This window comes from Myotis myotis, unplaced genomic scaffold, assembly GCF_014108235.1.
Source record: "Myotis myotis isolate mMyoMyo1 unplaced genomic scaffold, mMyoMyo1.p scaffold_m19_p_14, whole genome shotgun sequence".
Classification (NCBI taxonomy): Eukaryota; Metazoa; Chordata; class Mammalia; order Chiroptera; family Vespertilionidae; genus Myotis; species Myotis myotis.
In genome coordinates, this window is record NW_023416318.1 from 53,256,297 (window position 1) to 53,269,857 (window position 13,561).

Sequence of the window (13,561 nt, forward strand, 5' to 3'; positions counted from 1 at the left end):
CTCTCTCTCTCTCTCTCTCTCTCTCTCTCTGTCTCTCTCCCTCTCAATTGATTTCAGAAAGGAAAGGAGAGGGAGAGTAAGATAGAAGCATCAATGATGAGAGAGAATCATTGATTGGCTGCCTCCTGCACGCCCCACACTGGGGACTGAGCCCGCAACCCGGGCCTGTGCCCTTGACTGGAATCGAACCCGGGACTCTTCGGTCTGCAGGCTGACACTCTATCCACTGAGCCACACCAGCTAGGGCTCGGCTGTCTCTTAATGTCTCTGGGCCTCAGTTTCCTTGACAGTAAAATGAGAATAAAGGTCCCTACCTGCTGATTTTACAGCGTAGCCGTGAGGAGAGAAAATGGAGGCTGTGAAAGGACTTGGACACATGTAAAGCAGAGGGCTGACCCAGCGTTTATGATCAAATAGCCCGGGGCTGCTGAACGGGCTCAATCCTCAATCGCAGAGTCAGACAGAGGCCGGGACACATGCGGGCGGGAGAAGGAGGTCAGTGGCATTCCTGCTCTCAGAGGAAATGCGGGAAAGGATGGAAGGACCCCGGGCGGCCTTGGCGGGCAGGCCCTCGGCCAGCTCAGCTCGCGGGCTGCAGCCGAGGCTCCGAGTGCTGCCTGGTTGTTGGCCCCGGGACGCCCTGACCGCCAGCCCCCAGGGGTGGCCTCTCAGAGGAGGGCCTTCCCACCACATCCCAGATGCAGCGACCAGGACTCGAGGAATTTCCTCTTAGAGAAAACAGCATGAGCCACGTTTATCACTCACTCATTCATTCACTCCACACCCACTTCACACACTCATTCATTCCACAGCCACTTCACACACTCATTCATTCCACAGCCACTTCACACACTCACTCATTCATTCCACAGCCACTTCACACACTCATTCATTCCACAGCCACTTCACACACTCACTCATTCGTTCACTCCAGAGTCACTTCACACACTCACTCATTCATTCACTCCACACCCACTTCACACACTCACTCATTCATTCCACAGCCACTTCACACACTCATTCATTCCACAGCCACTTCACACACTCACTCATTCGTTCACTCCAGAGTCACTTCACACACTCACTCATTCATTCACTCCACAGCCACTTCACACACTCATTCATTCCACAGCCACTTCACACACTCACTCATTCGTTCACTCCACAGCCACTTCACACACTCACTCATTCGTTCACTCCACAGCCACTTCACACACTCACTCATTCGTTCATTCCACAGCCACTTCACACACTCACTCATTCGTTCACTCCACAGCCAATTCACACACTCACTCATTCATTCCACAGCCACTTCACACACTCACTCATTCGTTCACTCCACAGCCACTTCACACACTCACTCATTCATTCATTCCACAGCCACTTCACATACTCACTCATTCATTCCACAGCCACTTCACACACTCACTCATTCATTCACTCCACAGCCACTTCACACACTCACTCATTCGTTCACTCCACAACCACTTCACACACTCATTCATTCCACAGCCACTTCACACACTCACTCATTCGTTCACTCCACAGCCACTTCACACACTCACTCATTCCACAACCACTTCACACACTCACTCATTCATTCCACAGCCTCGTTTACCACTCACTCATTCATTCCACAGCCACTTTGCACACTCGCCGAGCTCGCACAGGGATTTTATGCACGAGGACCGTGAGGTGTAAAAGGGACCTCTGTGGGCCTGACGTGAAGAAGGCGTGGCGGAGTCAGAGCATCAGGGACAACATTCGCGTGGACAAGGCCACGCACCAGGGAGCTGCCGTGGGCCAGGAGGTGTGAGGTGGAGAAGCAGCGTGGCTGGGCAGGGCTGGCTAAGGGGGCTGTGGCTGGAGAGGGGCCAGGGCCAGCCTCCAACTTATCCTGGGAGGCAGGGAGCTCAGGACAGCGTCTTGGCCTCAATGATTCTCAGGCTGGAGTTTCTGGGGGACCACTCCCAGCTGACGCCAGTCCCGGCCACACAGCTCTGGGCCTGTCATCTCCCAGGCATCCCCCTGAGCAGCGACAGGACTAGCAGTCTGACAGCAGAGACCAGGACCAGCCCGCAGGGTAGATGAACAGACGCATTAGGGAGGGCAGGGAGCGGAAACATGCCATTAGCCCAGGAACTCGGCCTAACCCCTTGATGGTCAGTTCCAGTTTGTCAGGTCTGAGTCCACAAACACCTGGAAAAGTGCCTGTGAGTCCAGCCAGTGCGGCTCCGTGGCTGAGTGCTGACCTATGAACCAGGGGTCACAGTTTGATTCCCAGTCAGGACACATGTCCAAGTTGTGGGCTCCATCCCCAGTGTGGGGCCTGCAGACGGCAGCCATTCAGTGAGTCTCATCATTGATGTTTCTCTCTCTCTTCCTTCCTCTCTTTGAAATCAATAAAGACATTTTTTTTTAAAGTGCCTGTGAATTCTTTTTTAGGGAAAGGCGGCGGGCTGAAGGACAGCGCCGTGGGGCAGGGGGAGGAGTGGCGTCTGGAGAGCAGGTAAGAACTGGCTGCTACTAGGACATCGGCCATTTCCCCTTCAGCACAGAGTCGCGGCCTGGTGATCTCGGCCGTCACTTTCCTCGTCTGTGCAAGGTGACTTTGGACAACGAGGCCCGAGGCGCCCTCGAGCCCCACACATGGTCTTGGGGTCTCTGTGTGAACCCCCAGGGCGTCTTCCACACGGCTGGGAAGTTCACCCTCTCAGCTGGGATCGATCCCTCCCTGCAGGACCTCGGTTGGCAGATCACCCGCTTAGCGCGTCTCCCAGTGGACGGTGAAAGCAGAGCGCGGCCAGGTTCCTGCTTCGGCGATGATTAAAGCTTCAATTCATGGGCCCAAATGAACCACTGAGGCCTGGCCACATTCTAAGAGATCCTGGATAGAAACAGTCTGTAAGAAACGTCTCTATAATAATATAAGGGTAATATGCTAATTAGACCGGATGCCATTCCAGACGTCATTCCGGACATCCTTCCTGACGAAGCTGGGGCTGGAGGAAAGCCCAGGTTCTGGTGCCTGCCGGTGGCCGGAGGGAAGTCTGGGTCCCCGGTGCCAGAGGGAAGCCGGGGCCAGCAGCAGGGGAAGGAAGGCCTACTCTTGCACCAATTTTGTGCATTGGGCCTCTCGTTATAAATGTTAGACTTAAGAGGTATTTTAAAGACACGCATGGCCCCCTGGGTTCTGTGTCCACTGACAACGGGCTCCGTCCGCTGGGCAAGGCCCACTCTGCAAGGGGCTGCCCCTGGCCGGCCGTGCCCCTGGCGGGAGGCTGCCCCAAACGCCTGTCTGGTGTCGCTTATGGCTCAGCACACGAACCCAAACGCATTTCCTTTTGTGTTTTTAATCTTGGAAGAAAACTTCCAGTGAATCATCTCAGGTTTTGATTCATGTTTAATGTCTGGGGAAGAAATAAACACAGCACGCCATTCCCAATAAGAAAGGCATCGGCCAGGCTGAAAGGTCAGGCGCACGAAGGGCCACAGGCCGGCCGCCGCCTCAGCGGCCACAGTCCTCAGCGGTCGTTAAAGGGGCGCTTTTACCAGGAGTGAAGACGGCTCATAAAAGCTGCCTTTGCCACTTCTAGGAACCACAGCACCAGGGGCCCTAGGCTCTGCAGGGCCCGGGGCCCCTGCACAGGCTCACACACAGGAGTGCGCGTCAGCACATCCGTGAGCACCTACTGAGTGCACCAGTGCTGAGCGCCGGGACACACGGTATGAGAGGCCTCACAGCCCTTGCCGTCTCTTGGGAAGGCCAGGCCTGGATCTCCTCTTCTCTGCGCCCAGGTGGCTCCTGCTGGCGCCGGCACCATGCTGGGGGGGGGGGGGGGGGGGCAGGGCGGAGGGGAGTGTTGGTTCCAGAACAAACCCACGGACTCTGGCGTTCAGGCTGGGGCCCAGGTCCCCCGCTCACCCTTCGCCCCAAGGACCTGGCGCTGAGTTCCATGAACCCAGGGCCCGGCTAGGAATAATCCCCACCAAGGAGCCAGCACCTGCCACTCGGGAAGGACAAAGGAAAGACATGGGAAGGACATGGGAACTGATAACAGGAAGGAAGTCGGGAGGAGGAGGAGGAGGGTCCGGCTGCTGTGGGGGCTCCTTGCAGACGAACCCCAGCCCCAGCGCCTCCAGGCCCCGCAGCGTCACAGGGGACTGGGGCCTGTGGAGCCCCGTCTTGGGAGCCGGCCTTCCTCGCCAGGCCCAGGTCTCCGAGCTCCATCGAGACTCCCTGGCCCAGAGGGTCTCCACCTGCGCAGCGTTTCCTGGAGGACCCCCCGCGGTCCCAGCACAGCCCACAGAGTGAACATGGACTGTGGAGCGTGTTCCCAGTGCACAACGTCTGAGCTAAACGTCTGCACGGTGTCTGACAAGTCCAAGAACATTCAAGGGTCCACAGGACAGAACATGTGGGGTCTGGGTGCTCTCAGAAACCTGGGCCCACACCTGGGACCGTGCTGGCGGCCTTGGGAAGTGAGAAGGGTCGGTGTGGGCTGGACCCGAGGGGCCCTGACCCAGGTGCCAGCAAGCAGCTCGACTGCGAGGACATCGCTTCATCGCTCATTCATTCATTCATTCATTCACTCGTTCATTGTGCAGCTTCCCTCTGTCCCCGCCCCTGGGCACTGAGCAAAGACCCGCTGGCAGTGACAGATGAGAATGCCAAGTCAAGTCACGTGTGCCCAGTGTGTGCGCACATGTGCGCACCGGCCGTCGGCCCACAATGCCCGTCACGGCCCATCACGCAGGACCCTGTGGCTGAGGGTTGCCTGGACGCCCACGGGAAGTGATACTGCAAAGTCAGCCTGAGTCATCCTGAAAGCCCCGCCCCCCGCCCCCCCCCCGCGCCCCCCCCCCCCCCGCCCGCAGGCCTCCCAGCGTGACTTACCCAAGGCCGAGCGGAGGTGGAGACAGAGCAGGGATCAGAGCCTCGGGGGCCAGCTCCCGTCCTTGCCGGGGCCACTAGACCATGCCCTGGAAGGGAGGACCAATAGGTCACTCGGGTGTGGACCCGGCCCAGAGCCCACGCCGCTCCCTCCCGATGCTTCCGTGGCCAGTGGGGGGACCACGGCTTTCACAAGCCCCACGCGAAGCGCAGAAAACCTGGCTCCTGGCCCGTCCAGCCGTTCAGGGCAGGGGCCATGGCCCATGCACCTCCTGCCCCAGGAGGGAGGGACACCACCCCAGTACCGATGGGAGAAGTCCCCCGTGAGGCAGGGCCACCCTGGGGTGGGGCTGGAGCCAGAGCTGGGCGTGGCCTGTGGCCTCTGTCGGCCACCCAGGTTCAAGAGCTGCAGCAACACTGAGTGCTGCGGCCAGTCACTCAGGCGCCTGCGGCCACACCTAACTGCCAGACCCTGGCACAGGGCGGGTCGCAGGACATCCACCCCAGCTGTGGCCCCACAAGCCACGAATGACCAGAAGGCATCACGACCAACATGCTCAGTCACCGGCTCGGTGACAGACACCTTCTACCCCAGGCCACCTGCCTCCCCAGATGCACATCCCTCTGGCCAGATGTGCCTCTGCCCTGGGGGCCCGTGTGGCCACGCCCTCTGGTCTCTGGCGCAGTTTCCCAGACAGAGCAGGGAGCGCCCTGAACCCCACACGGAGGAAGCCGGCGCAGGACACCAGGAGGCCAGGCCTCCTTGCGGGAGGGAGGAGGGGCCGCCATGCCCCAGGCCCTGCAGGCCCTGGCTCCCAGGCTGCGTGGGAAGGGCCATTAACTCGAATTGCAAATTTCCCCTGGCTCTGCCGCTAAGCCACAGGGGCTCCGCCACCAGCTCCCGCGACAGATAAAGATTACAGTCATTGCATCAAGTACAGGAGTCGTTATGCAGAAATAACTGTGCTGAGTTATAGCTGGTGGCTCTTCATTTCCGTCTAGCGATGGTCACACAAATGGTCCAGGAGAGCAGCTGGGAGGAGGCCCAGTGATTCAAACAGACCTGCTGGGAGGCTCTCTGGGACGGCCCTCTTCCTCCCAGCACCTGGGGGAGGAGATGTAAGAGACAAAGCCCTGGGAGGGCCACACCCCCAAAGTCACCCCACAGGCGCCCTGCCCTGGACCCCCTTGGAGGCTCGCTTCACACATCATTTTCTCCCTGGGGGCCTTCCTTCACCCCCCACCCCCACCCCCAGGCCTTTGCCCAGGTCAGGCCTAAGGCACCTTCCTCTCTCAGGTTTGGGGTCTCTGGACTTCCTTCCCAGCACAGAGCGGGGCCCTGGGAGCGGAGGGCGGGAGCAGAGGGGGCTGTGTGGCTGACCGCCCGGGTTCAAGTCCTGGCGCAATTATTTCCTAGCCGTGTGACCAGCTCATTATTCCACTTGCTAGCACACAAGGTGGAGATGTGAATCCGGCCTACTTCACCGAGTTCTTGTGAAGATTAAATGAGCTCATGCACAAAGAACGGCTTGGCACATCGGACTCTCAATGTCAGCGCTGACTGAACACAGACAGGCCTCCAGGGCGGCTGTGGGGTCTGAGCCCACCGGATAGAGAGACACAGCCGCCGGCGCTGGCGCGAGAAGCAACAGGCAACCCGAATACAGAAACACAGCTGATGCCCGGCCGGCCGGCTCAGGGGTTGGGCGTCGACCCAGGAACCAGAAGGTCACGGTTCAATTCCTGGTCAGGGCACATGCCCGGTTGCAGGCTCGATCCCCAGCAGGGCACGTGCAGGAGGCAGCCGAACCATGATTCTCTCTCATCATCTCTCTCTCTCTCTCTCTCTCTCTCTCTCTCTCTCTCTCTCTCTCCCCCTCTCCCCTCCTCTCTGAAATCAACAAAATATCTATTTAAAAATATATATTTTTTAAAAACAACAACAACTTAAGACTGTAAAAACTCTTAGAAGAAAACAGGGACAAATCTTCATGGCCTTGGATTTGGCAGTAGAGTCTTAGGTATGACACCAAAAGCCCAAACAACCAAAAAAAGATAAACTGGACTTCATTCAGATTTAAAACTTGTGCTTCAAAGAATACAGTCAAGCATACGAAAACACAAATACAAAATGGGTGAAAAATGTATCTAATAAGGGGCTTGTATATAGAATATACTGTATAAAGTACTCTTTGTGTGTGTGTGTGTGTGTGTATATATATATTTAATTGATTTCAGAGAGGAAAGGAGAGGGAGGAGAGATAGAAGCATCAAAGATGAGAGAGAATCATGGATTGGCTGCCTCCTGCACGCCCCCTACTGGGGATTCAGCCCGCAACCCAGGCATGTGCCCTTGACCAGAATCGAACCCGGGACCCTTCAGTCTACAGGCCGGCGCTCTATCCACTGAGCCAAACCAGCTAGGGCAAAAGCCTCTTATGACTCGATAGAAAGACAACCCAATTGAAAAATGGCCAAAGGACTCACATAGATGTTTTTCTGAAGAAGATACACGGTGGAGCCAATGAACGCGTGAAAAGATGCCCAACACCACTAGCTGTTAGAGACGCGAACCAAAACCACATCGAGCCCGCGTGGCACCCACCAGGATCTCTGGAGCCGAAATGCCGGCCCACACACGTGCTGGCGAGGGGCGGGAAACCAGGGCCCCCACGCACGGCTGTGGGCACGTCCACGCCACAGCCGCTGAGGAACAGCCGGAGCGCCCTCCATCACCACACCCGCAGTCATCGCACAGCCCAGACACTCCGCGCCGAGGTGCACACCCAGGAGGAACGGAACCACCTGTCCACGCAAAGCCTGCACGCAACGCTTACAGCAGCATCGTTCACAGGCACCAGAGGGTGGACGCAGACCCCGTGTCCAGCAGCAGACGCATTTAAGCAAAATGCGGTCTCTGCACACAATGGACTATTGTCACTCAGCCGTACACAGGAATGAAGTGCTGGCCCACGCTACAGCGCAGACGCGCCGAGGAAATGTGGAGTGAAGAAGCCAAACCCAACAGGACAGAAAACGGGCCCGGCCGGGGTGGCTCAGTGGTTGAGAGTCGACCTACGAACCAGGTGGTCTGAAGTCAATAAAAAATATAATTTTTTTAAAAAGGACAAAAACTGTGTGATTCCATTACACAAAACATCCAGAATAGGAGCTCTACAGGGACAGACAGATTCCTGGTTTCTTGGGGCTGGGAGAATGGGGGTAGGAGAGGGGAGGGGAGGTGACAGCTCCAGGGAATGGCTTTCCTTGGGGGTGATGGACATCACCCAGACCTGACAAGCGGTGGGGGCACACGTGTGTGAATGGACTGACCACCGCTGCGTCGATGACTGTGTGTGGATTGTATGGTGTGTGAATTCCATCTCAATAAAATTGTTTTTAAGAAGGAATCCACGCCAATGCTCTTGGACGTCTCTATCCCAGAGGCCAGAAGGGCAAAGAGCGGGGTCACCGGTGCAAGGCCGGCAGACGGCAGGGTTTCCCAGGGCTGCCACCAGGGGCCATCCTGACATCAGCTCTCATCGCCCCAGACGACCGAGAACCCGGCAGCCTCCAGTCCAGGGGCAGGGCCGAGAGCCTGACCGGTGCGGGGCCTGGCCCAGGTGTGTGCCCGATGTCAGCGTGGGCTCTCGGGGTCTCTCTGCATCTCAGGGGTGAGGGGCCGTCCCTCGGTGTCACTCCTGGTCGGGTCCCAAAGGAGCTTCCGTGGACCTGCAGCTCGCCCCTGGACCCGCCCAGGCAGCCGCCCCCAGCACTGCAGTCGCCACCTAAGCGGGGTTCGCGGGCTGTTCCTGGGGTCAGGCCTCCTCCCCTGGTGCCGGCCGGGGGACCTGTGCCCACTGCCCTCGCTGCCAGCCCTGGAGGCACCGGGAAAGCGTCTTCTTCCACGACTGGGCGCCTCCTGGTGCCAGGCACCGGCTTCCCGCACCGACTGGCGACAGGAACCCCACGCCCCTCCGGCCGCTCACACCAGGCGCACGCTGACCGATCGCTTTCTATTTCCTGCAGCTCAGCTGACGCAGGACGCCGGCGCCCGAGGGAGGATGGAGCGGTCGGAGCCAGAGACGCATGGTTGGTTGGGGGTCAGGGCGTCTCGGAAGGGCTGCGGCCCAGGATGGCCGATTCCACCGCGGTCCCCATGGAGACGGCAGCCGGCAGGACCTTCCACGTGGACGTCTGCACCAGGACTGCTCTTCGCAGCGGCCTTTTCTCCCACTGCCCAGTTCCAGGACCCAGCGAGGGGGCTGCGTGTCCTGCGTGTCGCTGGGTGTGGGGTCCACAGAGCACTGCGTGGACGCCAAGAAGGGCAGGTGAGAGCGTCCGCCTGCAGCGTCACGAAGGGGGCCTGCTGGACCATGGCCGGCCTCGGGTCCCCCCGGACACTGGGCACCAGCCACCACACTCCCGACGCCCTGCAGCGCACAGGCCTCTGTCGCTCCCACGTCCACTCCCAGGACCAGCGTATTTGAGCTCCTGTCACCAAAGGGACCTACCACCTCCATCCGCTCTGCTAACTGCTGGGCCTGTTTGCTAAAGATGACCACCCCCACGACCCAGAATTCAACTCCTTGGTCTGCGCCCAACAGAAACATGGACCCACGTCCACCAAAGCCGTGTGCAAGGATGCTCCTGGCTGCCCGGCTGGGGACAGCCCCTCGGGAACTGCAGACGGATAAACAGGCTGCAGCGTCCGTCCAGGGGGCGGCCTCCACACATGAGGCTGCCTCGGTGCGATCCACCCACAGAGGATGCAGCCAGGAAAGCGGACGCGTGGCAAGGAGAGCAAGGCGGCAGCCACACGGGTGGGGGCGGGACTAGGAAGGGTCGTGGGGCCTCTGGTGCTGGTTAGCAGGTTTGCTCGTTTGTGAGAATTAAACACGCTGAACACGTATAGCGTGTGCACATCAATGCACTCAAGCTCAACTTCAACAAGACGTTAAGGACAGTGAGGCATCCGCCCTCGTCCCTGCCCACCCGGCTGCCGGCTGAGGATGGTGGTGGGAACCCATGTTCCATGAAGCACAGCCCTGTGGAAGGAGCGGGGACCAGAGTGGACACCCGGACCCCGCGGAACCTGCCTGGGAACGGGCGTCCGAGGCGGGAGGTGAAGGTGGGCGTCGGGGGCCGGGGTGAAGGTGGGCGTTGGGGGCCGGGGGTGAAGGTAGGCGTCCAGGGCCGGGGGTGAAGGTGGGCGTCGGGGGCCGGGGTGAAGGTGGGCGTCGGGGGCTGGGGGTGAAGGTAGGCGTCCAGGGCCGGGCGTGAAGGTGGGCGTCGGGGGCTGGGAGGGGCGTGAAGGTGGGCGTCGGGGGCCGGGGGTGAAGGTGGGCGTCCGGGGCCGAGGGTGAAGGTGGGCGTCGGGGCCGGGGGTGAAGGTGGGCGTCGGGGGCCGGAGTGAAGGTGGGCGTCCGGGGCGGGGGGTGAAGGTGGGCATCCGGGGCTGGGAGGGGCGTGAAGGTGGGCGTCGGGGGCTGGGAGGGGGGGTGAAGGTGGGCGTCCGGGGCCGGGGGTGAAGGTGGGCGTCGGGGGCCGGGGTGAAGGTGGGCGTCGGGGCCGGGGGTGAAGGTGGGCGTCGGGGGCCGGGGTGAAGGTGGGCGTCGGGGCCGGGGGTGAAGGTGGGCGTCGGGGGCCGGGGGTGAAGGTGGGCATCGGGGGCCGGGGGTAAAGGTGGGCGTCCGGGGCCGGCGGTGGGAGGGGAGGAGCGTGAAGGCTCTCCTGCCTGAACCACTTTCTCAGGAGCCCACAGCGCAGAGCCCAGCTGCCCGTCTGGGATGAAGGGATGTCTCTGAAAACAGATAAATTATTCATTCCCCACAAGTGAGCAGCAGCTGCTTCCCGCACCGGTTGCCGCACCACAAACACCCAAAGGCTCGGTGAATCCTATCAGACACAGGCTCGGGGGGCAGACACCGGGGTCCGCCGTCGCCCCCCACGGACAGCGCTGGCCGTGACCTGCCCCACTGCCCCGTCCTGCATTGCGGGAAACCAGCACCGCATCCGATGGGAAGTCACAGCCGCCCGCCCAGCAGCGGTGGGGAGACGGGTGGAGCACCCCGTGTACCCCGAGAGGCTCGGGCCCCAGGAGCGGCCAGCACTCGCAGCCTCCCTAGTGCTCCCTCCAGGGTCACATCCCCTTCCAGGTCAGGGACGCAAGCCTGGTGCCGGGACACTGCGTGTCTGGGCGGTGCCTGGGGCTGAGGTCACCAGGAGGAAGGGCTCAGCCTGGGGTCACCCCGATCAATGCCAGCTCGGCTGCCTCCACAGCGGGCAGCCCCGTCAGCGTCAGGGCCTCTCCAATGCATTTGTTTGTTAATATATTTCTTATTGATCTCAGAGAGGAAGGGAGAGGGAGAGAGAAACATCAATGACGAGAGAGAATCATGGATCGGTTGCCTCCTGCATGCCCCCCACTGGGGATGGAGCCCACAACCCGGGCCTGTGCCCTGACCAGGAATCTAACCGTGACCTCCTGGTTCCTAGGTCCACGCTCAACCCCTGAGCCACGCCGGCCGGGCACACTCTGTGCCTTTGAAGGAAACACGGTGCCTGCCTCCCTGCTCTCCTGGAGGGCAGCCTGGTGCAGAGCCATCCTCCCCTGCACTCAGCACGGCCGCTGGGTGGGCAGCTCCCGGAGGCAGGACAGGGTCCCTAAGCCAGCACCCTGCGCCCCATAAACTGACAGCCCTGCAGGAAGTGCGAACCGCCAGGCGGGGGCCAAGAGTCACCATGACACGCGGGAACAACACGGCCAGGAGCAGACCGGAGGGCGCGCCTGTGTGGGGAGCCACCGGCGGCGGCTTTTTAATTGTATTTCTTTTGCCCCGTGTCCTGCCGGCTCTCTGGTAGGGTGTTGCGTAACTCTCCTAATTAAAATGCGTGCTTTGGCAGCCATGTCCCCGGGCTCTGGCACTCTGCCCACTGACCCGAGGACAGGCCGGGGCTCAGGGGAAGACCCAGGTCACCCTGAAGGAAGGAGGGGGACCTGAGGGCAGGCCAGCCAACCGGCCGGTCCCCCAAGCCCCTGGGACAGCCAGTCAGGAGACGGGGGCTCCATGGCCTGTCCGCCTGGGTTTCCCAGAGGCCCTGGGGCACACAGACCTTGAGGAGAAAAGCATAGAAAGTCCACTCGGCAGGAGCCCAGGCGAGGGGGGTGGAGGGGGCTAGGGGTCCCCAAGGGCCCTGGTCTGAAGGTTCGACCAGATAAGCTCCTTGGGGACACAATGGAGAGAGGGGTGCAGTGCCAGGCTGGGCCTGCACAGAGTGAGGGCACCGCAAACCCGTGGGGCGCTGCCGGCTGGGCCCGCAGGCTGAGGACCAGGTGGGCAGAAAGTTCGCTTCTCAAAGATGGGGGGGCGGGGGGGGGCGGGCTGAGCGAGCAGGGGCCTCAGGTCCTGGGGTGTCCAGCTCTAGCCCCCAGCAGGGCCCCAGCCTGGAGCCCGGGACACGGGTGGGAAGACGGAGGAACCCCCGTACCCCAGAATAAAGGCACCTTTTGTCCTTGGCTTAGAAGTCGGAATCGGAAAAGCCCCCGACACCGGCTCCGCTCGGCACCCATCTCCGGCTTCCAGGATCAGTGCCGTGCTTGTCACTTCAGATCACTTCACATTTTAATTTTTCTATCAACAAGCCCGATGAGGACGAGGACAGCTGAAGGCCTCGCCGCCTCGTGCCTTATTCATGCAGCAGCCTGGGGAGCGGGGGAGCTGCCGGAGGCCGCCCGGTCGGCCCCTCCATCCTGGCCTCAGTTTCCCCGACTCTCACTCCAGGCAGGGACCTTCCCCACCTGCCCAGGGTCCCCTCGGCGCTCAGGCCTGGCAGCGGCTGCGGCTCTGAGCCGCGGTGTCGCACCGTCCAACACCTGCTGCCTTGGAGGTCAGGGCCGCCCGAGGGAGAGGGCGACACTCCCTTTCCGGGCCCTGAGCACTGACCCGCCCACTGCGGGGGGCACTGAAGGGATGGGGTGCGAGAGGCCCCCCACACCTCGGGGTGACAGCCAGGGCCCGGCCGTGGGGACTGCCTGGCAGGGCGAGGCCGGGTGCCCCCCGCTGCCCCGCGGCCTCACGAGATGAGCAGGGCGGCCTCAGAGGGTCCGAGGCCTCGGAAAGGAAGAGGTGGAGGGACAGCCTGGCCCGGAGATGAGGGAAGAGGACGCGGCCTCTGCATGGCCCCCCTCCCCGCGGACCCCTCTCCACAGACAGGATGCCGGGCAGGGCTGAGGGGGGGGTCGGGGGGTGCCAGCACCGGGCTTCCGGCCAGGATCACCGGCGCCTGCACCCACCCGGGAGCTCCCGGGCCTCAGAGCCCAGGAGGCACTGCGTTCACGGGACACGGAGCCGCCGAGGGAGCAGGTGCCGGGTTTGCTAAGAGGAGCTCTTAGCCGGGGAGTGGTACCCGGTCAGGCCTGGGCGGGGGTGGCCCATCTCCGCCTGCGGCCCAGCTCCAGGGGCCGGTGGGTAGTCAGACGCTCTCCCTTCCAACCCTGCAGCCACCAGACTGAGACTCAACCCTGCAGACACGCCACCCTCTGGCCCGCCTCCCCGTCCCGCGCCCACCTCGGCCACCCCGGCCTGCGTCCCTGCTCTGCCAACCGCCCCACGGCCTCTCACAGGCACCAGCGCGCCTGGGGTCCCCACAGGCCTGGGGGCAGCC

General features: G+C 61.5%; 1 protein-coding gene across 2 annotated transcripts in view; it reads right to left on the reverse strand.

Moving 5' to 3' along the window:
• The window catches only part of HPCAL1 (hippocalcin like 1), a 68,654-nt gene that overhangs the window by 11,435 nt on the left and 43,658 nt on the right, over nucleotides 1-13,561 (reverse strand). Inside the window, exon 2 of one of the 2 annotated variants that reach the window (XM_036335359.1) lies at nucleotides 4,898-4,983. The exons of the other annotated variant lie outside the window; for it this stretch is intronic. The gene's annotated coding sequence lies outside the window, so the exon portion shown is untranslated. The remainder of the gene's footprint in view (nucleotides 1-4,897; nucleotides 4,984-13,561) is intronic. 2 annotated transcript variants of the gene reach the window in all.